The following is a 24,491-nucleotide window of genomic DNA, read 5'->3' on the forward strand; positions in this document are numbered from 1 at the left end:
TCTGATCCGTAGTCAGACACGTTATCCATTGCGCCACTGGCCCCACGTCTAAGCTGAAGTCAGGTCACAGCTAGACCAGTGTACACAGTCATAGCGTCTGTCAACAACAAGGTTCCTTGGTTTCTGTTTCAGATGCATATCTTAATTTGATCCTCCTGTTGTTGCATGAATTTTACTGCAGAGCAAGAAATGCAGCCATGAAGTGTATTCAACGTTTAAAAAGCCTTGTATAATTTGAATCTACATAACATGTCACATTTCCTGTTGATGAGGGAATATTGTTGTGTTGTGCAAAACTGCTGCATCTGTTGTTACACAAGTGCGTACCTAACGACAAGATATTCTTTCCCATACCGGGAGTTGAACCCGGGCCACCTGGGTGAAAACCAGGAATCCTAACCGCTAGACCATATGGGAAGACACATACTTAAAATACACATCACAGACAAATCTTTAAATGTTGACATTATGCCTGTTGGGTTTAAAAGCTCCATCTTTTTTTCTCAGAGATGTTGGGGAATGTCTAGATGAAATCCGTCTAAAATGTGTTTGAAGTGAGAACAGCCAGAAGCACTGAAAGGTATACAGTATCATTCCCAGCTTGATTTCAGTCAATTAAATAAAGTATTGAGCCAGCCAGGAGTCGAACCTAGAATCTTCTGATCCGTAGTCAGACACGTTATCCATTGCGCCACTGGCCCCACATCTAAACTGAAGTCAGGTCAGCAGCTAGACCAGTGTACACAGTCATAGCGTCTGTCAAAACAAGGTTCCTTGGTTTCTGTTTCAGATGCATATCTTAATTTGATCCTCCTGTTGTTGCGTGAATTTTACTGCAGAGCAAGAAATGCAGCCATGAAGTGTATTCAACGTTGAAAAAGCTTTGTATAATTTGAATCTACATGACACATTTCCTGTTGCTGAAGGAATATTGTTTTGTGAAACTGCTGCATCTGTTGTTACACAAGTGCGTACCTAACGACAAGATATTCTTTCCCATACCGGCTAACCGCTAGACCATATGGGAAGACACATACTTAAAATACACATCACAGACAAATCTTTAAATGTTGACATTATGCCTGTTGGGTTTAAAAGCTCCATCTTTTTTTCTCAGAGATGTTGGGGAATGTCTAGATGAAATCCGTCTAAAATGTGTTTGAAGTGAGAACAGCCAGAAGCACTGAAAGGTATACAGTATCATTCCCAGCTTGATTTCAGTCAATTAAATAAAGTATTGAGCCAGCCAGGAGTCGAACCTAGAATCTTCTGATCCGTAGTCAGACACGTTATCCATTGCGCCACTGGCCCCACATCTAAACTGAAGTCAGGTCACAGCTAGACCAGTGTACACAGTCATAGCGTCTGTCAAAACAAGGTTCCTTGGTTTCTGTTTCAGATGCATATCTTAATTTGATCCTCCTGTTGTTGCATGAATTTTACTGCAGAGCAAGAAATGCAGCCATGAAGTGTATTCAACGTTTAAAAAGCCTTGTATAATTTGAATCTACATAACATGTCACATTTCCTGTTGATGAGGGAATATTGTTGTGTTGTGCAAAACTGCTGCATCTGTTGTTACACAAGTGCGTACCTAACGACAAGATATTCTTTCCCATACCGGGAGTTGAACCCGGGCCACCTGGGTGAAAACCAGGAATCCTAACCGCTAGACCATATGGGAAGACACATACTTAAAATACACATCACAGACAAATCTTTAAATGTTGACATTATGCCTGTTGGGTTTAAAAGCTCCATCTTTTTTCTCAGAGATGTTGGGGAATGTCGAGATGAAATCCGTCTAAAATGTGTTTGAAGTGAGAACAGCCAGAAGCACTGAAAGGTATACAGTATCATTCCCGGCTTGATTTCAGTCAATTAAATAAAGTATTGAGCCAGCCAGGAGTCGAACCTAGAATCTTCTGATCCGTAGTCAGACACGTTATCCATTGCGCCACTGGCCTAACATCAAAGCTGAAGTCAGGTCACAGCTAGACCAGTGTACACAGTCATAGCGTCTGTCAACAACAAGGTTCCTTGGTTTCTGTTTCAGATGCATATCTTAATTTGATCCTCCTGTTGTTGCATGAATTTGACTGCAGAGCAAGAAATGCAGCCATGAAGTGTATTCAACGTTTAAAAAGCCTTGTATAATTTGAATCTACATAACATGTCACATTTCCTGTTGATGAGGGAATATTGTTGTGTTGTGCGAAACTGCTGCATCTGTTGTTACACAAGTGCGTACCTAACGACAAGATATTCTTTCCCATACCGGGAGTTGAACCCGGGCCACCTGGGTGAAAACCAGGAATCCTAACCGCTAGACCATATGGGAAGACACATACTTAAAATACACATCACAGACAAATCTTTAAATGTTGACATTATGCCTGTTGGATTTAAAAGCTTCATCTTTTTTTCTCAGAGATGTTGGGGAATGTCCAGATGAAATCCGTCTAAAATGTGTTTGAAGTGAGATCAGCCAGAAGCACTGAAACGTATACAGTATCATTCCCAGCTTGATTTCAATCAATTAAATAAAGTATTGAGCCAGCCAGGAGTCGAACCTAGAATCTTCTGATCCGTAGTCAGACACGTTATCCATTGCCCCACTGGCCCCACATCTAAACTGAAGTCAGGTCACAGCTAGACCAGTGTACACAGTCATAGCGTCTGTCAAAAAGAAGGTTCCTTGGTTTTCTGTTTCAGATGCATATCTTAATTTGATCCTCCTGTTGTTGCATGAATTTTACTGCAGAGCAAGAAATGCAGCCATGAAGTGTATTCAACGTTTAAAAAGCCTTGTATAATTTGAATCTACATAACATGTCACATTTCCTGTTGATGAGGGAATATTGTTGTGTTGTGCAAAACTGCTGCATCTGTTGTTACACAAGTGCGTACCTAAAGACAAGATATTCTTTCCCATACCGGGAGTTGAACCCGGGCCACCTGGGTGAAAACCAGGAATCCTAACCGCTAGACCATATGGGAAGACACATACTTAAAATACACATCACAGACAAATCTTTAAATGTTGACATTATGCCTGTTGGATTTAAAAGCTTCATCTTTTTTTCTCAGAGATGTTGGGGAATGTCCAGATGAAATCCGTCTAAAATGTGTTTGAAGTGAGATCAGCCAGAAGCACTGAAAGGTATACAGTATCATTCCCAGCTTGATTTCAATCAATTAAATAAAGTATTGAGCCAGCCAGGAGTCGAACCTAGAATCTTCTGATCCGTAGTCAGACACGTTATCCATTGCGCCACTGGCCCCACATCTAAACTGAAGTCAGGTCACAGCTAGACCAGTGTACACAGTCATAGCGTCTGTCAAAAACAAGGTTCCTTGGTTTCTGTTTCAGATGCATATCTTAATTTGATCCTCCTGTTGTTGCATGAATTTTACTGCAGAGCAAGAAATGCAGCCATGAAGTGTATTCAACGTTTAAAAAGCCTTGTATAATTTGAATCTACATAACATTTCACATTTCCTGTTGATGAGGGAATATTGTTGTATTGTGCGAAACTGCTGCACCTTTTGTTACACAAGTGCGTACCTAAAGACAAGATATTCTTTCCCATACCGGGAGTTGAACTCGGGCCACCTGGGTGAAAACCAGGAATCCTAACCGCTAGACCATATGGGAAGACACATACTTAAAATACACATCACAGACAAATCTTTAAATGTTGACATTATGCCTGTTGGGTTTAAAAGCTCCATCTTTTTTTTCTCAGAGATGTTGGGGAATGTCTAGATGAAATCCGTCTAAAATGTGTTTGAAGTGAGAACAGCCAGAAGCACTGAAAGGTATACAGTATCATTCCCAGCTTGATTTCAGTCAATTAAATAAAGTATTGAGCCAGCCAGGAGTCGAACCTAGAATCTTCTGATCCGTAGTCAGACACGTTATCCATTGCGCCACTGGCCCCACGTCTAAGCTGAAGTCAGGTCACAGCTAGACCAGTGTACACAGTCATAGCGTCTGTCAACAACAAGGTTCCTTGGTTTCTGTTTCAGATGCATATCTTAATTTGATCCTCCTGTTGTTGCATGAATTTTACTGCAGAGCAAGAAATGCAGCCATGAAGTGTATTCAATGTTTAAAAAGCCTTGTATAATTTGAATCTACATAACATGTCACATTTCCTGTTGATGAGGGAATATTGTTGCGTTGTGCAAAACTGCTGCATCTGTTGTTACACAAGTGCGTACCTAACGACAAGATATTCTTTCCCATACCGGGAGTTGAACCCGGGCCACCTGGGTGAAAACCAGGAATCCTAACCGCTAGACCATATGGGAAGACACATACTTAAAATACACATCACAGACAAATCTTTAAATGTTGACATTATGCCTGTTGGGTTTAAAAGCTCCATCTTTTTTTCTCAGAGATGTTGGGGAATGTCTAGATGAAATCCGTCTAAAATGTGTTTGAAGTGAGAACAGCCAGAAGCACTGAAAGGTATACAGCATCATTCCCAGCTTGATTTCAGTCAATTAAATAAAGTATTGAGCCAGCCAGGAGTCGAACCTAGAATCTTTTGATCCGTAGTCAGACACGTTATCCATTGCGCCACTGGCCCCACGTCTAAGCTGAAGTCAGGTCAAAGCTAGACCAGTGTACACAGTCATAGCGTCCGTCAACAACAAGGTTCCTTGGTTTCTGTTTCAGATGCATATCTTAATTTGATCCTCCTGTTGTTGCATGAATTTTACTGCAGAGCAAGAAATGCAGCCATGAAGTGTATTCAATGTTTAAAAAGCCTTGTATAATTTGAATCTACATAACATGTCACATTTCCTGTTGATGAGGGAATATTGTTGCGTTGTGCAAAACTGCTGCATCTGTTGTTACACAAGTGCGTACCTAACGACAAGATATTCTTTCCCATACCGGGAGTTGAACCCGGGCCACCTGGGTGAAAACCAGGAATCCTAACCGCTAGACCATATGGGAAGACACATACTTAAAATACACATCACAGACAAATCTTTAAATTTTGACATTATGCCTGTTGGGTTTAAAAGCTCCATCTTTTTTATCAGAGATGTTGGGGAATGTCTAGATGAAATCCATCTAAAATGTGTTTGAAGTGAGAACAGCCAGAAGCACTGAAAGGTATACAGTATCATTCCCAGCTTGATTTCAGTCAATTAAATAAAGTATTGAGCCAGCCAGGAGTCGAACCTAGAATCTTCTGATCCGTAGTCAGACACGTTATCCATTGCGCCACTGGCCCCACATCTAAACTGAAGTCAGGTCACAGCTAGACCAGTGTACACAGTCATAGCGTCTGTCAAAACAAGGTTCCTTGGTTTCTGTTTCAGATGCATATCTTAATTTGATCCTCCTGTTGTTGCATGAATTTTACTGCAGAGCAAGAAATGCAGCCATGAAGTGTATTCAACGTTTAAAAAGCTTTGTATAATTTGAATCTACATAACATGTCACATTTCCTGTTGATGAGGGAATATTGTTTTGTGAAACTGCTGCATCTGTTGTTACACAAGTGCGTACCTAACGACAAGATATTCTTTCCCATACCGGGAGTTGAACCCGGGCCACCTGGGTGAAAACCAGGAATCCTAACCGCTAGACCATATGGGAAGACACATACTTAAAATACACATCACAGACAAATCTTTAAATGTTGACATTATGCCTGTTGGATTTAAAAGCTTCATCTTTTTTCTCAGAGATGTTGGGGAATGTCCAGATGAAATCCGTCTAAAATGTGTTTGAAGTGAGATCAGCCAGAAGCACTGAAAGGTATACAGTATCATTCCCAGCTTGATTTCAGTCAATTAAATAAAGTATTGAGCCAGCCAGGAGTCGAACCTAGAATCTTCTGATCCGTAGTCAGACACGTTATCCATTGCGCCACTGGCCCCACATCTAAACTGAAGTCAGGTCAAGCTAGACCAGTGTACACAGTCATAGCGTCTGTCAAAACAAGGTTCCTTGGTTTCTGTTTCAGATGCATATCTTAATTTGATCCTCCTGTTGTTGCATGAATTTTACTGCAGAGCAAGAAATGCAGCCATGAAGTGTATTCAACGTTTAAAAAGCCTTGTATAATTTGAATCTACATAACATGTCACATTTCCTGTTGATGAGGGAATATTGTTGTGTTGTGCGAAACTGCTGCATCTGTTGTTACACAAGTGCGTACCTAACGACAAGATATTCTTTCCCATACCGGGAGTTGAACCCGGGCCACCTGGGTGAAAACCAGGAATCCTAACCGCTAGACCATATGGGAAGACACATACTTAAAATACACATCACAGACAAATCTTTAAAGGTTGACATTATGCCTGTTGGATTTAAAAGCTTCATCTTTTTTCTCAGAGATGTTGGGGAATGTCTAGATGAAATCCGTCTAAAATGTGTTTGAAGTGAGAACAGCCAGAAGCACTGAAAGGTATACAGTATCATTCCCAGCTTGATTTCAGTCAATTAAATAAAGTATTGAGCCAGCCAGGAGTCGAACCTAGAATCTTCTGATCCGTAGTCAGACACGTTATCCATTGCTCCACAGGCCCCACGTCTAAGCTGAAGTCAGGTCAAAGCTAGACCAGTGTACACAGTCATAGCGTCTGTCAAAACAAGGTTCCTTGGTTTCTGTTTCAGATGCATATCTTAATTTGATCCTCCTGTTGTTGCATGAATTTTACTGCAGAGCAAGAAATGCAGCCATGAAGTGTATTCAATGTTTAAAAAGCCTTGTATAATTTGAATCTACATAACATGTCACATTTCCTGTTGCTGAGAGAGTATTGTTGTGTTGTGAGAAACTGCTGCATCTGTTGTTACACAAGTGCGTACCTAACGACAAGATATTCTTTCACATACCTGGAGTTGAACCCTGGCCACCTGGGTGAAAACCAGGAATCCTAACTGCGAGACCATATGGGAAAACACATACTTAGAGTACACATCACAGACAAATCTTTAAATGTTGACATTATGCCTGTTGGATTTAAAAGCGACATCTTTTTTCTCAGAGATGTTGGGGAATGTCCAGATGAAATCCGTCTATAATGTGTTTGAAGTGAGAACAGCCAGAAGCACTGAAAGGTATACAGTATCATTCCCAGCTTGATTTCAGTCAATTAAATAAAGTATTGAGCCAGCCAGGAGTCGAACCTAGAATCTTCTGATCCGTAGTCAGACACGTTATCCATTGCATCACTGGCCCCACGTCTAAGCTGAAGTCAGGTCACAGCTAGACCAGTGTACACAGTCGTAGCGTCTGTCAACAACAAGGTTCCTTGGTTTTCTGTTTCAGATGCATATCTTAATTTGATCCTCCTGTTGTTGCATTAATTTTACTGCAGAGCAAGAAATGCAGCCATGAAGTATATTCAACGTTTAAAAAGCCTTGTATAATTTGAATCTACGTAGCATGTCACATTTGCTGTTGCTGAGGGAATATTGTTGTGTTGTGTGAAACTGCTGCCAGTTAAAATGTGGTATCTGTTGTTACACAAGTGCATCCCAAATGACAAGATGTTCTTTCCCATACCGGGAGTTGAGCCCGGGCCACCTGGGTGAAAACCAGGAATCCTAACCGCTAGACCATATGGGAAGACACTTACTTAAAAAAAAAAACATCACAGACAAATCTATAAATGTTGAAATCATGCCTGTTGTAATTAAAAGCTCCTTCTTTTTTTCTCAGTTGGGGAAAAGTCCCATATAAAATCAGTCCAAAATCTGTTTGAATCGAGAACAGCCAGAAATAATGAAAAGTATACAGTATCATTCCCAGCCTGATTTTGGTCAATTAAATGTAGTATCGAGCAGCCTGGTGTCAAACCTACAATCTTTTGATCTGTTATCAGACACGTTATCCATTGTGCCACTGGCCCCACAGCTAAGCTGAAGTCAGGTCACAGCTAGACCAGTGTACACAGTCATAGCGTCTGTCACCGACAAGGTTCTTTGGTTTTCTGTTTCAGATGCATATCTTAATTTGATCCTCCTGTTGTTGCATGAATTTTACTGCAGAGCAAGAAATGCAGCCATGAAGTATATTCAACGTTTAAAAAGCCTTGTATAATTTGAATCTACGTAGCATGTCACATTTGCTGTTGCTGAGGGAATATTGTTGTGTTGTGTGAAACTGCTGCCAGTTAAAATATGTTGTTACACAAGTGCGTGCCAAATGACAAGATGTTCTTTCCCATACCACGTGTTGAAGTCAGGGTTCCCGGGGGAAAACCTGTCATTCTAACCGCTACACCATATGGGAAGACACTTTGAATCTATAAAGGACAATAAAAATCTGGTTGAAATTATGCCTGTAGTTTTTAAAAGCTCAATCTTTTTCTCAGAGAGGTCGGGGAAAAGTCCCATATAAAATCTTGCTACAATGTGTTTGATGCATGCTCTCTCCGACAAGGTGGTGACCTCATGAATCTCTGAGAACCAGACAGTAACAGTTTGGAAATGTTGTATTAGACTTATGGCTCAGCTGTTTAGGGAGCTTGTATATGAAAAACGAATTTCCAGGGTAGGTATGCCTGAGTATTAGTAAGAGCTGTGGACACTACAAGACACAAGAAACCTTAAGATAAACCACAGAAGACTGTAAAGAAGGAAGAAAGAAAACGTGGATTTGTTAAGTGATACTGATAAGCCCGTGATGACCTTAACCTCGGAAGCAAGACAACGCCTAAAACATCGATAAAGGTGTGAGTATAAATCAGCAATACATCAGGTGCCTAAAAAGTGTTTTCTAAATGTGTATAGAACACAACTGTACTGAAAGATCCAGGGTTGATGTCTAATGAACAATTATGGGGGTATATGTTTGATTACCCATCCTGTAGAGTGAAACTCTATACATTTTTAAAAATTGTACCTTTATTTAACTCGGCAAGTCAGTTAAGAACAAATAGGAGTTTGTTCTCGGAGTTAGGAGTGGACTACAGTATTGAAGACTGGCACATGTTTCGCAAGGTGGTGTGTCCTGAACTGAGAGTTAGCTCAAAGGGTTAAAAGGTTTCCTTTTCTGGATTGTGTTAGAATCCTAGCAGCGTCTGCACTCATAACTGTTGTCACAATGACCTACCTGTTACTCGGGAAACGTCCTCCTAAATAGAGTGGAAAGTGTTCCTTTTTTGGACAAGAAATATACAGGCAGAGGGTTCAAGAAAATTCTCTGCTCCTGGTGAGGCTTCTCATAACCTCGGCATATCGCTGTATATGTACCGTGTGCTAACCGATTGAGCCACAGGCTCCATAGAAAACAGAATGCTGATCACCAATGATTGCACAAAGATGGTTGTATGATATTTGGTCCAACGCCAGCTTGTGATTGAGCATCCTGGTTAGCTCGGTCAGTGGAGCATGAGACTTCTAATCTCAGAGATGTGGGTTCGAGGGCAATGTTGGGCAAACTTTTTATTCGGCAAAGCATCACCTCACTTTGCAAACTGCCATCCACTTCCTCTAAAGAGTAGGCTTGCCAACCTGCATTGCAGATGTGTCAGGCTCAGCTGGTGCAACATGAGAGCCTGGTATTGAATCCTAGCAGTGCCTGCACTCATAACTGTTATCACAATGACCTACCTATTACTCAAGATCTACTGTTCAGTCGTGTGGTCAGATGCCACAAAAGGGGACTTTGGAAAATTACTATAGCCCTTATGCACATTCCATGACCGAACATTCGAAGCACACTTCCTACCATTGTGGTAATTTCCGGTGACGCAAACTATATAACAAAAGTCTAGTTGTTATCGACAAATATAACATTACTACCACTATGTTGCAGTTTTTTACTAGGTGTCTTCAGGACTTGCCTCAAATTAATATTAATTATGTACATCGAATTGCTAAATCAGCCTCCGAGACTCCAGCTAGCAAGAACGAAAAGTGGTTCAAGATGTATATAGGAAGCTACATAGACAACTATGAAGGTGAGTCAGTGACAGATATAGCTAGCTACAATCATATTAGCTAGCTAGCTAATTTAACCAGTAACTGTAGTAAGCTAGTTACTTCGTAAAATGATGTAACGTTGACAGAATCTACCTGAGAATGTATGTATTTTCTTTAGCTTGATTAAAAATGATGCTTGCTAGCTATATTTGCTCGCTGTTATTCATGTCTTCCATTGTACACAGTAACTTTCGCGAAGCGGATCCTGTGTTCTGCCTTTCAACCAGGACAACGGAATGTATCCCAGCCGGTGACCCAAAAAAACGACTCCGTAAAAGAGGGAAACGTGGCGGTCTTCTGGTCAGACTCCGGATACGGGCACATCGTGCACCACTCCCTAGCATTCTTCTCGCCAATGTCCAGTCTCTTGACAACAAGGTTGATGAAATCCGAGCAAGGGTAGCATTCCAGAGGGACATCAGAGACTGTAACGTTCTTTGCTTCACGGAAACATGGCTCACTGGAGAGACGCTATCGGAGGCGGTGCAGCCAGCGGGTTTCTCCACGCAGCGCGCCGACAGAAACAAACATCTTTCTGGTAAGAAGAGGGGCGGGGGCGTATGCCTTATGGCTAACGAGACGTGGTGTGATCACAGAAACATACAGGAACTCAAATCCTTCTGTTCACCTGATTTAGAATTCCTCACAATCAAATGTCGACCGCATTATCTACCAAGAGAATTCTCTTCGATTATAATCACAGCCGTATATATTCCCCCCCAAGCAGACACATTGATGGCTCTGAACAAACTTTATTTGACTCTTTGCAAACTGGAATCCATACATGCTGAGGCTGCATTCATTGTAGCTGGTGATTTTAACAAGGCTAATCTGAAAACAAGACTCCCTAAATTGTATCAGCATATCGATTGCGCAACCAGGGCTGGAAAAACCTTGGATCATTGTTATTCTAACTTCCGCGACGCATATAAGGCCCTGCCTCGCCCTCCTTTCGGAAAAGCTGACCAGGACTCCATTTTGCTGATCCCTGCCTACAGACAGAAACTAAAACAAGAAGCTCCCATGCTGAGGTCTGTCCAACTCTGGTCCGACCAAGCTGATTCCACATTCCAAGACTGCTTCCATCACGTGGACTGGGATATGTTTCGTATTGCGTCAGATAACAACATTGACGAATACGCTGATTCGGTGTGCGAGTTCATTAGAAAGTGCGTTGAAGATGTCGTTCCCATAGCAACGATTAAAACATTCCCTAACCAGAAACCGTGGATTGATGGCAGCATTCGCGTGAAACTGAAAGCGCGAACCACTGCTTTTAATCAGGGCAAGGTGACTGGTAACATGACCGAATACAAACAGTGCAGCTATTCCCTCCGCAAGGCTATCAAACAAGCTAAGCGTCAGTATAGAGACAAAGTAGAATCTCAATTCAACGGCTCAGGCACAAGAGGTATGTGGCAGGGTCTTCAGTCAATCACGGACTACAAGAAGAAAACCAGCCCAGTCACGGACCAGGATGTCTTGCTCCCAGGCAGACTAAATAACTTTTTTGCCCGCTTTGAGGACAATACAGTGCCACTGACACGGCCTGCAACGAAAACATGCGGACTCTCCTTCACTGCAGCCGAGGTGAGTAAAACATTTAAACGTGTTAACCCTCGCAAGGCTGCAGGCCCAGACGTCATCCCCAGCCGCGCCCTCAGAGCATGCGCAGACCAGCTGGCCGGTGTGTTTACGGACATATTCAATCAATCCCTATACCAGTCTGCTGTTCCCACATGCTTCAAGAGGGACACCATTGTTCCTGTTCCCAAGAAAGCTAAGGTAACTGAGCTAAACGACTACTGCCCCGTAGCACTCACTTCCGTCATCATGAAGTGCTTTGAGAGACTAGTCAAGGACCATATCACCTCCACCCTACCTGACACCCTAGACCCACTCCAATTTGCTTACCGCCCAAATAGGTCGACAGACGATGCAATCTCAACCACACTGCACACTGCCCTAACCCATCTAGACAAGAGGAATACCTATGTGAGAATGCTGTTCATCGACTACAGCTCGGCATTCAACACCATAGTACCCTCCAAGCTCGTCATCAAGCTTGAGACCCTGGGTCTCGACCCCGCCCTGTGCAACTGGGTACTGGACTTCCTGATGGGCCACCCCCAGGTGGTGAGGGTAGGCAACAACATCTCCACCCCGCTGATCCTCAACACTGGGGCCCCACAAGGGTGCGTTCTGAGCCCTCTCCTGTTCTCCCTGTTCACCCACGACTGTGTGGCCACGCACGCCTCCAACTCAATCATCAAGTTTGCGGACGACACAACAGTGGTAGGCTTGATTACCAACAACGACGAGACGGCCTACAGGGAGGAGGTGAGGGCCCTCGGAGTGTGGTGTCAGGAAAATAACCTCACACTCAACGTCAACAAAACTAAGGAGATGATTGTGGACTTCAGGAAACAGCAGAGGGAACACCCCCCTATCCACATCGATGGAACAGTAGTGGATAGGGTAGTAAGTTTTAAGTTCCTCGGCATACACATCACAGACAAACAGAATTGGTCCACTCACACAGACAGCATCGTGAAGAAGGCGCAGCAGCGCTTTGATAGTTGACCAACAAGCATGCCACTACAAATAATTGGTTGATGCTGCCTGAGATTGTTAGGGGGATGACTGTGTCATACAGCTTGTGTTCCTTTACTCAGCGGATCATTCTTTCAACAAGCACTCTCAACCTGGCAATGGATTGGGTCTCCCTAACCTCATGCGCTGGCATCTGTGTGCGTCTTGACAGAAAGGCTGGCCGGTAGACCTTGCACGGAACAATGTCATCTACGAGAAAGCCCTCATCCACCACAATGGCCATGTCAGTTGAGTAAGGAAATAATTCCAGACTACTTGAAGATCTCCTTGTCACTCACAGATCCAGCATACAATGATGACACGAGACGATTGGTGGATGCTGAACCGATGGGCCAAACCCTTCGGCTTCAGACCCAGAGACAGATGAGTCAAAAACAAGAAGAAATTGTTGATTGATGGCCGTGTCTGAACATAAAGAAAACCGTTTTAGTACAATATATTGTCCATAACACAAAAAGTAAATAATGTTTAACAATTACAGTAAGATCAAATAATATTCTATAAGTACTGTATTTAATGAAGTTGTCCCTTACTGGTTTTCATCGAGTAACACTTGTTTCAGATGGATTGGTGCTTGTGACTCTTATAAACCTGGTCTCTGCTGCCCGCTCAATCAAGTGCCAGAAGGCCATCAGGTGGGTGTAGCTTGCAAAACCTAAAGACAGACCCAGACTATATGAATACCAAAAAAGCTCATTACTATTATTGCCCATCTTCTCTAAGCATCAAGTAGCACTAGACATGATTTAGCTGCTATTGTAGCTGTTGTCACGACGTACTGCCACCAACCACCTTTTTCTGAGCTCTACATCGACCGGGAAACTACGGAAGCTCACAATACCATTACCTTTTGAAGAAGCTGAACACAGAGGCACTGAACAATGTTCATTAGCACCTCCTTCGCAGTCCACTCAGGCGGGACGTCCGCTGAAGGCCCATTATGCTAACCAGCTAGGCCTGCTAGCTACCTAGAGCTACTAATTCCACGACTGGTCTATCGACGTCACCGCACGAAGAGGCAAAAACAGACCTACCCCCATCGTGACGTCCCCGAAAGGCTAACTTTCTAGCCCCTGCTACCTGCCTGCTTGCTAATCCGGTCTGCAAACTGCTAACTTGCCGGGCCCAGTCTGCTAACTGCTAGCTTGCCTGCCCGGTCTGCTAACTGCTAGCCCTTGCTAACTGCTTGCTAACCCGGTCTGCTAACTGCTAGCCCCTGCTAACTGCTTGCTAACCCAGCCTGCTAACTGCTAGCTTGCCCCGGTCTACTAACTGCTAGCTTACCTGCCCGGTCTGTAACTGCTAGCCCATGCTAACTGCTTGCTTGCTTGCTAACCCAGCCTGCTAAATGCTAGCTTGCCCTGGTCTACTAGCTGCTAGCTTGTTAGCATCAGCCTGCTAACTGTCTGAATCACTGTGTCCCCAGCCAGCCCAAGCACTCACTGGACCCATATGTTCACTTGGCTACGCATGCCTCTCTAATATCAATATGCCTTGCCCATTACTGTCCTGGTTAGTGATTACTGTCTTATTTCACTGTAGAGCCTCTAGCCCTGCTCAATATGCCTTAGCCAACCATGTTGTTCCACCTCCTACATATGCGATGACATCACCTGGTTTAAACATCTCTAGAGACTATATCTCTCTCTTCATTACTCAATGCCTAGGTTTACCTCCAATGTACTCACATCCTACCTTACCTTTGTCTGTACACTATGCCTTGAATCTATGCTATCGTGCCCAGAAACCTGCTCCTTTTACTCTCTGTTCTGAAAGTGCTAGATGGCCAGTTCATATAGTCTTTAGCCTTAACCTTATCCTACTTCTCCTCTGTTCCTCTGGTGATGTGGAGGTTAATCCAGGTCCTGCAGTGCCAAGCTCCACTCCCACCCCCCCAGGTGCTCTCATTTGTTGACTTCTGTTAACGTAAAAGCCTTGGTTTCAAGGCTAAGTTTGTTTTACTCACTGCTTTAGCACACTCTGCCAACCCAGATGTCTTAGCCGTGTCTGAATCCTGGCTTAGGAAAACCACCAAAAACCCTGAAATCTCCATTGCTAACTATAACGTTATCCGCCAAGATAGAACTGCCAAAGGGGGCGGTGTTGCAATCTACTGCAAAGATAGTAATACAGAACTCTGCAAGCTATCTAAGTCTGTGCCCAAACAATTTGAGCTTCTACTTCTAAAAATTCACCTTTCCAGAAACAAGTCTCTCACTGTTGCCGCTTGCTATAGACCTCCCTCTGCCCCTAGCTGTGCCCTCGATACCATATGTGTATTGATTGCCCCCCATCTATCTTCTGAGCTCGTACTACAAGGTGACCTAAACTGGGACATGCTTAACACCCCGGCCATCCTACAAACTAAGCTCGATGCCCTCAATCTCACACAAATTATCAATGAACCTACCAGGTACAACCCCAAATCAGGAAACACGGGCACCCTCATAGATGTCATCCTAACTAATTCGCCCTCCAAATACACCTCTGCTGTTTTCAATCAAGATCTCGGCGATCACTGCCTCATTGCCTGCATCCGTAATGGGTCTGCGACCAAACGACCACCCCTCAACACTGTCAAACGCTCCCTGAAACACTTCTGCGAGCAGGCCTTTCTAATCGACCTGGCCGGAGTATCCTGGAATGACATTGACCTCATACCGTCAGTAGAGGATGCCTGGCTATTCTTTAAAAGTGCCTTCATCACCATCTTAAATAAGCATGCCCCTCTCAAAAAATGTAGTACTAGGAATAGATATCGTGCTTGGTTCACTCCAGACCTGTCTGCCCTTGACTAGCACAAAAACATCCTGTGACATTCTGCATTAGCATCGAATAGCCCCCTTGATATGCAACTTTTCAGGGAAGTTAGGAACAAATATACACAGGTAGTTAAAAAAGCTAAGGCAAGCTTTTTCAAACAGAAATATGCATCCTGTAGTACTAACTCAAAAAAGTTCTGGGACAGTTCTGTAAATTCCATGGAGAATAAGAGCACCTCCTCCAAGCTGCCCACTGCTCTGAGGCTAGGAAACACTGTCACCACTGATAAATCCACTATAATTGAGAATTTCATTAAGCATTTCTCTACAGCTGGGCATGCTTTCCACATGGCTACCCCTACCCCGGTCAACTGCCCGGCACCCTCCACAGAAACCCGCCAAAGCCCCCACCATTTCTCCTTTAACCAAATCCAGATAGCTGATGTTCTGAAAGAGCTACAAAATCTGGACCCCTACAAATCAGCTGGGCTAGACAATCTGGACCCTCTCTTTCTAAAATGATCTGCCGAAAGTGTTGCAACCCCTATTACTAGCCTGTTCAAACTCTCTTTCGTATCGTCTGAGATTCCCAAAGATTGGAAAGCTGCCGCGGTCATTCCCCTCTTCAAAGGGGGTGACACTCTAGACCAGGGGTCCCCAAACTTTTTCCTGTGAGGGCCACATAACTTTTCCCTTCTCTGATGGGGGGCCGGTGTCAGTTTGTAACAGAAAAAGTGTGACGATCGTAGGGGAGCTTAAATTTATTGTTTTCCAGAAAGCCACACACAACCAAATAACCCTTTCCAGGTTCTTTACAGAAAAAAAGTCAGGAAACAAATAATAACACTATTAATGAAATAAATAATAACTAAATAACCCTCTCTGAGTTCTTCACAGAAAAAACAGGAAATAAATAATAACTAAATAACTCTCTCTGGGTTCTTCATAGAAAAAAAAGCCATGGTACATTAACTTTCTGTCGTGCCATGCACAATCTTAACAGATAAAAGTTCAGCTCAGTTGTCAGAGCAGAATCTCTCTGACACATATGAGCAGTCTCTTAAAGTTCTTGTGTTCCTTCCTTATAATCCTTTTGTAGGTTCCAGTAGGCTTGTAGACACCGCTGTTTGCAGCTCTCTCTCATCAACTTCCCTGTGAAAACCACAAAAGAAGCAGGTTGAGAAACTGAACTAAGTGATACAGCACCTACACAGCACAATACATTTCACTACCAGTATGGTTGTAAAGATGGATTTTATCCCAGTAGATTTTATTATGATTATATTTGTTTATGCTCAGAATGACTCATTCAAGTCAGAAAAGTGAGCTTACCTATGTATGTTCATCAGTGTGAACTGTGGGCCTGCATCTGGCTGGTGAGAAGTTGAATATCAGGTTCCATTCTAGTTACAGCCAGTCTCAAGCACTGATGCAAATGTTCATCTGTTAATCTTGATCTCATCGGGGTTTTCAGCAGTTTCATGCGAGAAAAGGTTCTCGCAGATATACGTGCTGCCAAAAACTGTGGACATTTTCATTGCGTGTTTTTTGATGTTTGGATATGTGTCGTTTGGGAGGGCGGCATAGAAGTCAATGAGACTGTTGGGCTTGAATGCGTCTTTCAGAACATCACAGTTCTGTAACTCAGCCAACTCAAACTGATATGAAGGCTGGGCTTCATCAATGTCGGCAACAAAGGGGTTCTGAAAAAGACGGATTTCTTTTGCATGAACATGTAGTTCACTGAATCGCACACCGAACTCCGCCTTCAGCATTTCCAGTGCTTCCACGCACTTTTCAGCTGGGAACGGGACCGCTGGGTTCTCTGTCGACAGGTTTTGGGTAGCAGGAAGATGGACGAAGTTGCGCTTTTTCACTTGTTCCAAAAGCAGCGCTAATTTCACCTCAAATGCTTTTATGTGTGAATACATGTCGCAAATGAGTCGCAAACGGATGCCTGGTTCAGCTGAGCTTGGCGTACAAATGTATTCTGCTGAGATAGTAGTCCACTTTTTAGCTTTGAGAGTTTGTCTGCTCGTATTTGGCCTTGCAAGCTATCGTACTTGTCTTTGTGACGGGATTCATAGTGTCGGCGAAGATTGTATTCTTTGAATACCACCACCGTCTCTTGACAGATGAGACAAACAGCCTTTTCTTTGCATTGAACAAAAAAATAATAGTTTGTCCACTGCAGGTTAAATACCCTGCATTCTGAATCAATTTTTCTCTTACCTAACCTTTTCGCCATTATTCCGTTCTCTCTTTGACAGGGCCGGGCCTAGGATTTTTTTTCTGGAGGCCAAATAGGAAAACAATTCGATAGCGTCTCTGGTATTGTTCAGAGGGCCGGGCCAAATGTGCTGACGGGCCGTATCCGGCCCGCGGGCCGTAGTTTGGTGACCACTGCTCTAGACCCAAACTGCTACAGACCTATATCTATCCTACCCTGTCTTTCTAAGGTCTTCGAAAGCCAAGTTAACAAACAGATTACTGACCATTTTGTATCCCACCATACCTTCTCCACTATACAATCTGGTTTCAGAGCTGGTCATAGGTGCACCTCAGCCACGCTCAAGGTTCTAAACGACATCATAACCGCCATCGATAAGAGACATTACTGTGCAGCCGTATTCATTGACCTGGCCAAGGCTTTTGACTCTTGTCAATCACAACATTCTTATTGGCAGACTTGACAGCCTTGGTTTCTCAAATGATTGCCTCGCCTGGTTTACCAACTACTTCTCTGATAGAGTTCAGTGTGTCAAATCGGAGGGCCTGTTGTCTGGACCTCTGACAGTCTATATGGGTGTGCCACAGGGTTCAATTCTCGGGCCGATGGGGCTTTACCTAGCAGAGACTAGAAGTAACATTAATGATATGCATATCTCTCATGGCTCAAAGTGGAGGCGAGATTGACTTCATCACTACTTGTTTTTGTAAGAAGTGTTGATATGCTGAATTCACCAAAGTGTCTGTTTAAACTATAAGCACACAGATCGGACACCCATGCATACCACACAAGACATGCCACCAGGTTTATTCACAAATCCCAAGTCCAGAACAGACGATGAGAGGCGCACAGTACTACATAGAGCCATAACTACATGGAACTCTATTCCACATCAGGTAACTGATGCACGCAGTAGAATCAGGTTAAAAAAACATCTACAAATACACCTTATGGAACAGCAGATACTGTGACGAGACACACACACAGGTACAGACACAAACACCAGCAAATGCACTCTACACACACGTACATTGTAATATTGTTGTATGGTGGTATACATTTTGTATTGTAGATATGTAGTGGTGTAATAATGTTATATGATGAACTGTTTTATATTTTGTTTTATGTGTGATGGAAGTGCCTTTCAACAATTAGAGTATATTTGTCATTCTCACGTCTTCCTCCAATTCTGTTACTTCAATTACTTCCTTGATTTACAATCAAAACAACTTAGCTAACATTACGTTTTCGATGTGAACTTTATGTTAAATGTATAGAATAAGCCATTTTTATTATTTCAGATAAACAAGATTTAACTTCTGTGGTGTTTAGGCTTAACACATTTACCCTTCTACAAGTTCAAATCCTGACAAGGGTGAGCGGTTTGACAAAAGGATACTGGTTTTCATATTAAAAAGTTATGGATGATAGACTTATAGGGTGAGAGGAACAAGGATTGTCAGAATAAGATAACTTTATTTGTCAATTGTACACAAGGTACAAACGAAATATGACTTCTGCTTTTAACCCAACCGCTCCTAAAGACACACATACAGGTTTTTGGAGAGGTGCAGGGGACTGTCACACTGAGCAGCTGTTGTTGTGGGGGGTTAAGTGCCTTGTTCAAGGGCACAACAGCAGGTAATCTAGAATTTGACACCAGCAACCCTTTGGTTGCCAGTTCACTTCCCACAAGATTTTTCATGTCAGAGACAACCCTCCAGTTGCTGGCTCAACTCTGTAACCGCTAGGCTACCTGCCAGGTGAGCAATTGGACAAAAAGAGGCGGGTTTTCATATTAAAAAGTTATGCATACTGATGACAGATTTACGAGGTGAGAGGAATGAGGATTGTCGGAAGAAGCCTGATGCTTTTCTACTCTCCGGTTGTCACTGTAAGGAAAATAAAGGATTAAAAAAACAACGATTCAACGATTCGGGGTTGTACAAATGTTGCTGTCTGTGACTCGATATTTGCAACATAGTTTCAATATTGAAATTCGATCTCCAGTGTCCTATTTAGAAAATGAACATGTCAGGACGAGACTGACATCTTTTCCCAGCCAGTCGAAATCATGAATCATCGACACTTGTCTTGGCTGTTCAAATTACTAAGAACTTAAAATGGTCTACACACACAGTCGTGAAGAAGGCATGACAGTGCCTTTTCCCCCTCAGGAGGTTGGAAAAGTTTGGCATGGGCCCTCCTGCATCACTGCTTGGTATGCAATAGCACTGCCTTCAATCGCATAGCTCCACAAAGGGTTAGGCGGACAGCACGGTACAATACTGGGGCTGAGCTCCCTGCCATCCAGGACCTCTATATTAGGCGGAGTGAAAAGAAGGGCCGGAAAATCATTAAAGACCCCAACCACCCAAGCCATGAACTATTTTCTTTGCTGCCGCATGGCAAGAGGTATCGGTGCATCAAGTTTACACTTTGTTGTCCATTTTGACAGTAGAATAAATGTTCCTGATTCATATTTCTTTTTTGGGGGGGGGGGGAGTTTAAAGTTTCGACCAGGGAAGCTCAACTGTAAAGATACATTCAAGTGTCCACATAACAGCGCAACACAACTCCTAACATGACAGATAATAAGCTACATAGCCCCTAGACCAGGGATGGGCAACTCGAGTCCTCGGGGGCTGAAGTGGTGTCACACTTTTTTCCCCATCCCTAGCAGACCCATCTGATTAAACAAATTGCATTCTAAGATCATGATTATATTGCCTTCAGAAATTATTTACACCCCTTGACCTATTCCACACTTTGTTGTGTTACCGCCTGAACTCAAAATTCATTAAATATTTTTTTTCTACAAACAATACCCCATATTGTAAAAATAAGTGAAAACATGTTTTTAGAAAATGTAGCAAAGTTATTGAGAATTAAATACATAAATATCTAATTTACATAAGTATTCACACCCTTGTGTTACAATCACCTTTGGCAGCAATAACAGCTGTGTGTCATGCCCTGACCTTAGAGAGCCGTTTTATTTCTCTATTTGGTTAGGTCAGGGTGTGATGTGGGGTGGGCATTCTATTTTTGTTTTCTAGGGAAGTCTCTGTCAGGCAGCTACCTGGTGGATAACGGTACACCGCGGAGGAGCGTGATTAGTTCTCTGTTGTTCTCAATCATGATCAATGATGTTTACTCTCAGGCATGGACGGATATTGGGAGGTCGTTATTTGCAGATGATGGGGCCTTATGGAAGAGGGGAAGAAAAGTGCCATAATTAGGAAGGTACAGGAAGCAATTTGAGGTAAAGCACTAGGCAAACCTCTCTGGGATGTCCCGCTAGCGGGACACCTGTCGACAACTTCCGGTGAAATTGGAGGGCGTGTAATTCAAACATCATTAAAATCATTACAATTATGGATATTAAACATTTTGGCACATACAAATCAAATCAAATTCGATTTGAATGTATTAAAATTATGGATAAATTAAAATTATGGATATCCCACAAAGTCAGTTTAGTTGGCGCCATCGATTTGAGTAATCCAATCATTCAACATCGAGACAAAGGAATCCAAAAAGCTACCACTAAACTTTGTTAAAACAAGTCAAATTACATTTCTATTTCATCCTCAGGTATGCTAGACTGTAATTAAACTATAATATTTCATACGGAAAGAAGTATGTTCAATAGAAAAGTACAATTATCAGACGTGCGTCCTCTTCAACTCACGCGCACAATCTAATTTCCAGCTATGACTCCCAGTGCCAAAAATCTTCCTCGTTTGGGAAGAAACAAGCCTGAAACCTTAAAAAAGACTGTTGACATCTAGAGGAAGCCATAGGAATTGCAATCTGGGAGCCGGATTTAACATTGACCCTATACGTTCTAAGGCAGGGGTCCCCAAACTTTTTCCTGTGAGGGCCACATAACTTTTCCCTTCTCTGATGGGGGGCCGGTGTCAGTTTGTAACAGAAAAAGTGTGACGATCGTAGGGGAGCTTAAATTTATTGTTTTCCAGAAAGCCACACACAACCAAATAACCCTTTCCAGGTTCTTTACAGAAAAAAAGTCAGGAAACAAATAATAACACTATTAATGAAATAAATAATAACTAAATAACCCTCTCTGAGTTCTTCACAGAAAAAACAGGAAATAAATAATAACTAAATAACTCTCTCTGGGTTCTTCATAGAAAAAAAAAGCCATGGAACATTAACTTTCTGTCGTGCCATGCACAATCTTAACAGATAAAAGTTCAGCTCAGTTGTCAGAGCAGAATCTCTCTGACACATATGAGCAGTCTCTTAAAGTTTTTGTGTTCCTTCCTTATAATCCTTTTGTAGGTTCCAGTAGGCTTGTAGACACCGCTGTTTGCAGCTCTCTCTCATCAACTTCCCTGTGAAAACCACAAAAGAAGCAGGTTGAGAAACTGAACTAAGTGATACAGCACCTACACAGCACAATACATTTCACTACCAGTATGGTTGTAAAGATGGATTTTATCCCAGTAGATTTTATTATGATTATATTTGTTTATGCTCAGAATGACTCATTCAAGTCAGAAAAGTGAGCTTACCTATGTATGTTCATCAGTGTGAACTGTGGGCCTGCATCTGGCTGGTGAGAAGTTGAATATCAGGTTCCATTCTAGTTACAGCCAGTCTCAAGCACTGATGCAAATGTTCATCTGTCAATCTTGATCTCATCGGGGTTTTCAGCAGTTTCATGCGAGAAAAGGTTCTCGCAGATATACGTGCTGCCAAAAACTGTGGACATTTTCATTGCGTGTTTTTTGATGTTTGGATATGTGTCGTTTGGGAGGGCGGCATAGAAGTCAATGAGACTGTTGGGCTTGAATGCGTCTTTCAGAACATCACAGTTCTGTAACTCAGCCAACTCAAACTGATATGAAGGCTGGGCTTCATCAATGTCGGCAACAAAGGGGTTCTGAAAAAGACGGATTTCTTTTGCATGAACATGTAGTTCACTGAATCGCACACCGAACTCCGCCTTCAGCATTTCCAGTGCTTCCAGTGCTTTCTTGACAGATGAGACAAACAGCCTTTTCTTTGCATTGAACAAAAAAATAATCGTTTGTCCACTGCAGGTTAAATACCCTGCATTCTGAATCAATTTTTCTCTTACCTAACCTTTTCGCCATTATTCCGTTCTCTCTTTGACAGGGCTGGGCCTAGGATTTTTTTTCTGGAGGCCAAATAGGAAAACAATTCGATAGCGTCTCTGGTATTGTTCAGAGGGCCGGGCCAAATGTGCTGACGGGCCGTATCCGGCCCGCGGGCCGTAGTTTGGTGACCACTGTTCTAAGGGAAGAGCATGGGATCTCAAAAAAAAAAATACAGTTGGGTTTTCTTTGGATTTTCTCCTAGCATATCAGTTGTGTTATAGTCTCATGCATTTCTACAAACTTCAAACAAAAAGTGTTTTCTATCCAATGCTACCAATTATATGCATATCCTGGCTTCTGGGCCTGAGTAACAGGCAATTTACTTTGGGCAAATCAGTCAGACAGGAAGTGGGGAAAATAGGAGCCTGAAGTGTGGGGATTCAGGTTCTCTATAGAGAACTCAGACAGTGTTCTTTCTTTACCAGGAGGAAGATGGGAGATGAGGTATGCTTGATGTTATATGGGAGAAACTTGGAGAGGGTAGGGGGCTTCAGGTTCCTTGGGATATACTTTGACACTAAACTGACCTGAGCAGAACACATTGAGATTGTGGTGGTAATGTGTAAGAAGGTGCTAAATGTGATGCGCTGTCTGATGGGGAAGGAGTGGGGGTGCTGGGTATTCGCCATTGATGACCATGTATGTTGCATTGTTCTGATCTGTAATAGACTATGGCAGTATAGGGTATGGTTCAGCAGATCAGACTTCATTAGAAAGGCTAGAGGGGCAAGAACTCAGAATATGTAGTGGGGTGTTTCAGGCCTCCCCAGTGGCTGCACTACAGGTGGAGATGGGGTATATGCCATTGCAGATTAGGAGACAGCAGCTGACAAAAAAATATTGGGTCAACCTACAGGAACATAGGGTGTCTCATCCTGCGAAAGGGATTTTACAGGCATGCTGGGAACATGAGGAAAGACAGAAGCTTTGGGTGGGTGGGTAATACACAGGCGAAGGAGATGGCACTGTATGGAAGGAAGTTTAGTCCAATGGTAGCTATTCCTGTAAATCCACCACGGCTACTCCCGCCTCCAGTAGTTGATCTAGAAGTGTTGGAGAGACTAGCTGGCCATACTGTTGGCCTTGGCTCTGATTCATGTGCAGTGTTGATGAGTCTCCAGTCCTTTAGCTCACGTAGCAGACAAGACCTGCTTTATGAGGTGTTACAAACCCATGGCAGGATTAGACAGATGGGTATACAGATAGGATTTACTTGGGTCCCGGCCAATGTGGGGGTGGAGGGGAACAAAACAGTTGATGTACTGGTTAAACAAGCACTTAGTAGTGGGGATGTTGATGTTGTAGTTTCAATGAGCAAGGCAGAGGCAAAAAGCCTGATATGGACAGTGATGGTGCAGAGATGTCAGGAGCATTGGAATAGAGATACTAAGGGCAGACATTTATTTCAAGTACAAAGGAAAGTCAGGGAGGGGAGGATGGCAGGACGGGACCTAAGAGAGGAGGCTATGTTTTACAAGATTAAGGGTGGGACACAGCCGGTTGAATAAGAACTTAAATGTGAAAGGAACGCATCCAACAGGAAAGTGTGATTATTGCCAGGAAACACACACCATGGAGCATGTATTGCCACAGTGGGCAGTATCAGAGAGAAAGAGGTTGAGGTCTAGCATGAAGGGGATATAGGACATTTTAAACAGTATATTGAGGAGAATATCATTAGATAGTTATATTTTAAGTGCAACGGGCTGGTAGGTAAGATTTCGTTTCTCCCCGTCTTTTGCCCACACAGTACAGTAGGTGGCGGT

The 24,491-nt window shown here is 42.9% G+C and overlaps 20 non-coding genes across 20 annotated transcripts in view; all 20 read right to left on the reverse strand.

Annotated features, from left to right (window-relative positions):
* The window catches only part of trnar-acg (transfer RNA arginine (anticodon ACG)), a 73-nt gene extending 30 nt beyond the window's left edge, over positions 1–43 (reverse strand). Inside the window, exon 1 of the tRNA in view lies at positions 1–43. This exon is cut by the window's left edge and continues 30 nt beyond it. This is a non-coding gene — a tRNA (tRNA-Arg).
* Positions 44–345: 302 nt separating this feature from the next.
* trnae-uuc (transfer RNA glutamic acid (anticodon UUC)) lies at positions 346–417 on the reverse strand. The gene has a single exon. It is a non-coding gene; the product is annotated as a tRNA-Glu (tRNA).
* Positions 418–628: 211 nt separating this feature from the next.
* On the reverse strand, positions 629–701 carry trnar-acg (transfer RNA arginine (anticodon ACG)). Its single transcript has one exon. It is a non-coding gene; the product is annotated as a tRNA-Arg (tRNA).
* Positions 702–1,238: 537 nt separating this feature from the next.
* Positions 1,239–1,311, reverse strand: trnar-acg (transfer RNA arginine (anticodon ACG)). Its single transcript has one exon. It is a non-coding gene; the product is annotated as a tRNA-Arg (tRNA).
* A 301-nt stretch (positions 1,312–1,612) lies between these two features.
* Positions 1,613–1,684, reverse strand: trnae-uuc (transfer RNA glutamic acid (anticodon UUC)). The gene has a single exon. It is a non-coding gene; the product is annotated as a tRNA-Glu (tRNA).
* A 210-nt stretch (positions 1,685–1,894) lies between these two features.
* Positions 1,895–1,967, reverse strand: trnar-acg (transfer RNA arginine (anticodon ACG)). Its single transcript has one exon. It is a non-coding gene; the product is annotated as a tRNA-Arg (tRNA).
* A 302-nt stretch (positions 1,968–2,269) lies between these two features.
* trnae-uuc (transfer RNA glutamic acid (anticodon UUC)) lies at positions 2,270–2,341 on the reverse strand. Its single transcript has one exon. It is a non-coding gene; the product is annotated as a tRNA-Glu (tRNA).
* Positions 2,342–2,928: 587 nt separating this feature from the next.
* On the reverse strand, positions 2,929–3,000 carry trnae-uuc (transfer RNA glutamic acid (anticodon UUC)). The gene has a single exon. It is a non-coding gene; the product is annotated as a tRNA-Glu (tRNA).
* Positions 3,001–3,211: 211 nt separating this feature from the next.
* On the reverse strand, positions 3,212–3,284 carry trnar-acg (transfer RNA arginine (anticodon ACG)). The gene has a single exon. It is a non-coding gene; the product is annotated as a tRNA-Arg (tRNA).
* Positions 3,285–3,586: 302 nt separating this feature from the next.
* On the reverse strand, positions 3,587–3,658 carry trnae-uuc (transfer RNA glutamic acid (anticodon UUC)). The gene has a single exon. It is a non-coding gene; the product is annotated as a tRNA-Glu (tRNA).
* A 212-nt stretch (positions 3,659–3,870) lies between these two features.
* Positions 3,871–3,943, reverse strand: trnar-acg (transfer RNA arginine (anticodon ACG)). The gene has a single exon. It is a non-coding gene; the product is annotated as a tRNA-Arg (tRNA).
* Positions 3,944–4,245: 302 nt separating this feature from the next.
* On the reverse strand, positions 4,246–4,317 carry trnae-uuc (transfer RNA glutamic acid (anticodon UUC)). Its single transcript has one exon. It is a non-coding gene; the product is annotated as a tRNA-Glu (tRNA).
* Positions 4,318–4,528: 211 nt separating this feature from the next.
* trnar-acg (transfer RNA arginine (anticodon ACG)) lies at positions 4,529–4,601 on the reverse strand. Its single transcript has one exon. It is a non-coding gene; the product is annotated as a tRNA-Arg (tRNA).
* A 302-nt stretch (positions 4,602–4,903) lies between these two features.
* Positions 4,904–4,975, reverse strand: trnae-uuc (transfer RNA glutamic acid (anticodon UUC)). The gene has a single exon. It is a non-coding gene; the product is annotated as a tRNA-Glu (tRNA).
* A 210-nt stretch (positions 4,976–5,185) lies between these two features.
* Positions 5,186–5,258, reverse strand: trnar-acg (transfer RNA arginine (anticodon ACG)). Its single transcript has one exon. It is a non-coding gene; the product is annotated as a tRNA-Arg (tRNA).
* A 296-nt stretch (positions 5,259–5,554) lies between these two features.
* On the reverse strand, positions 5,555–5,626 carry trnae-uuc (transfer RNA glutamic acid (anticodon UUC)). The gene has a single exon. It is a non-coding gene; the product is annotated as a tRNA-Glu (tRNA).
* Positions 5,627–5,836: 210 nt separating this feature from the next.
* On the reverse strand, positions 5,837–5,909 carry trnar-acg (transfer RNA arginine (anticodon ACG)). The gene has a single exon. It is a non-coding gene; the product is annotated as a tRNA-Arg (tRNA).
* A 300-nt stretch (positions 5,910–6,209) lies between these two features.
* On the reverse strand, positions 6,210–6,281 carry trnae-uuc (transfer RNA glutamic acid (anticodon UUC)). The gene has a single exon. It is a non-coding gene; the product is annotated as a tRNA-Glu (tRNA).
* An 866-nt stretch (positions 6,282–7,147) lies between these two features.
* trnar-acg (transfer RNA arginine (anticodon ACG)) lies at positions 7,148–7,220 on the reverse strand. Its single transcript has one exon. It is a non-coding gene; the product is annotated as a tRNA-Arg (tRNA).
* A 318-nt stretch (positions 7,221–7,538) lies between these two features.
* Positions 7,539–7,610, reverse strand: trnae-uuc (transfer RNA glutamic acid (anticodon UUC)). The gene has a single exon. It is a non-coding gene; the product is annotated as a tRNA-Glu (tRNA).
* Between the last annotated feature and the right edge of the window lie 16,881 nt (positions 7,611–24,491).

Source organism: Oncorhynchus keta, chromosome 10 (assembly GCF_023373465.1).
Source record: "Oncorhynchus keta strain PuntledgeMale-10-30-2019 chromosome 10, Oket_V2, whole genome shotgun sequence".
Classification (NCBI taxonomy): Eukaryota; Metazoa; Chordata; class Actinopteri; order Salmoniformes; family Salmonidae; genus Oncorhynchus; species Oncorhynchus keta.